Here is a 2489-nt window from a genome sequence, read left to right on the forward strand (position 1 = left end):
ATTCAACTGACTCGTAAGATACTGAATCCAAAACAGATTTAAACATCGCAACGCTATAAACTCTCCGCGTCGATCGACACTGAACGCGAAGCTACTTTTCGGTTGCGTATCGACCATTTCGCCGCTTATAAAACCACGTCAGATTGAATGTTTTCTGGAGAATGCCGCCCACTTCACCTGCTCTGCTGTTCTCAAATCACTCTTCAGGGTTCCTGCACACATCTGGAAAGGTTCAGAGGAAGAATTTGGGGGATTTCCAGGTCCTAACTGCAAAAGTGTTTCGGGGAAAATCATTGTTTTTATGATGAAGTATGCCATCCCATACTCTTTAATACTCACATGTACAAGAGATGAGAGAAATATGACTGTGAAACATATCGAACAGAGTGAAAACGTGGAGTTTTGTGACATTTTGTATGGAGGGGGTTTGGATCTTAACTGTGACTGTGAAGGAACCCTGACAAGCACACAAACATACATTCATATTCACACACAGATACACAAAAGACTGTTTTTAGACGATAGATCAGAGTGAAGAAGATTTAATTTATCGCACGGACACTAACAGAAACGAGGCTTCCAGATGCAGGGGTTCTGTCCTGTCAGTATTATGAGATATTACATTTATTTACATACACACACACACATTTTAATCCTGAACAGAGGGTATCACTAATCATGTCACAGATCACGAGAAAACTGAGCCGTGAGACACTCATGTATGAAGACTGTGAGGACTGCCAGAAAAAAATGTTGTCGCCCCAAAACTTCTTGATGTAAATATGCAATGCCTTTTTTTTTTCCTCTCTCTCTCTTTGGGGTCTTTCGTGGCATCCTGACAGACAACACAAACGTTTTTTTTTCTGTGACTGTACTTCGAGCTTGCTGATGAGAATAGTGACCGAAACAAATACAACAACAACAACACGATTCAAAAACTGCATTTAAGAAAAAGCAACATTTTAAAAAAACAAAGAAAAGAAAAAAATAAAGACAGCGTCAAAGACTGGACCCTTCTGTTGAGTTTCTCGGGTCGATACACCGACTCGACTTTTTAATTGTCCACGGAGGATGTTTCCATGGAGACAACCCCCCCCCGCCTTCCTTCGGTCTCCGTGGTCCCCGAAAACGGATCGACTCCTGACTTTCTGTGAGAGGACATGACTGGACCTGTGGAGTCTACACTGTCATTACTGTTTCTCTTCACCCTCTTTTAAAATGAAAAAAAAAAAAAAAAAAAATACAAAAAAGTGGGACCATGGATGACTATTTTTGCAGTGCTGGTTGCATCAGGTTTGTTCCACCAATCCCATCATCCCTTGCTCCTCCTCCGTTTGTTTTGTACCATAGTATTCGTTTTATTTATGTTTGTCATCCTAGGCAGTGTTACCTTGTATGTCATTAAAAAAAAAGGCACCTCTTAAAGTCGCTGAAGGATGAAGATGATGATGATGATGATGGATGCATTAACTGAAGTCTTTTTATTTTTTTTTTCTTTATTTTTTTTTGGGATCGTTTGCTTGTTTGTTTTCTTACCAAAACATTAGGGCAAGAACCCAGTAGTGGACTTGCGTTGCCGTGGTAGTATTTATTTTGAATTAAATTAAAAGAAATACATTTCAGGGTTTCTGCTGTTGTGACTCTTTATTGCAGATGTTTTAAAAAAAAAAGACACTATAGTAGAGCTGGGCGATATGGAGAAAATCAGATATCACAATATTTTTTACCAAATACCTCGATGTCAATATTGCGGCGATATTCTAGGGTTGACTAATTGGTGCTTTAACAAAATATCTTCACACTTAGATTTTAGATAAATAATCATCAGTGATGTGGACATAATGTCTAAGTGGGGAAACAACTACAACAGTCTGGTAAGTTCAGAAAAGTACATCACTTTACTGTAATGCAGCCTTTAAAACCAGGAAAAGACAACACTTATACCATATTACGATATCCAAAATCTAAGACGATATCTAGTCTCATATCACGATATCGATATAATATCGATATATCGCCCAGCTCTCCACTACAGGCAAAATCATTTTTTCATGCATTGGTCAATGAGGTTTTGGGTTATTTGGCTTCTATAACATTACAACATTTTTTTTAACTACACTTTGTCAATTTATCTGTAGATTTCTCCTAAATTCACCAGAGATTAACGTTAGATAATGCCTCATTTGCATATTTGAAGGTGCTCTAAGCGATGTTGGGTGACGTCACTTCTTGTTGACTTTCGAAGAATTGTCAAATAAAAACGAGGCTAGCTCGCCCCTCCTCATCCCGTCCCCTCCCCCCTCCCTTTCACGCACTAACCCCCCCCGACCCCCACCCCCAAATCCTTGTAGGTTATTGGCTGGAACTCTGTTATGTTTGGTGATGCAGGTCTACAGAGACCGGTGTGTTCAGGGGACAGGCAGCTAGCGGATAGTGAGGAGATGTTTGCTCTATGGGACAAAAAAAATGTTGTAGCCTAAAAAAACGCA

This window comes from Sander lucioperca, chromosome 4 (assembly GCF_008315115.2).
Source record: "Sander lucioperca isolate FBNREF2018 chromosome 4, SLUC_FBN_1.2, whole genome shotgun sequence".
Taxonomy (NCBI): domain Eukaryota; kingdom Metazoa; phylum Chordata; class Actinopteri; order Perciformes; family Percidae; genus Sander; species Sander lucioperca.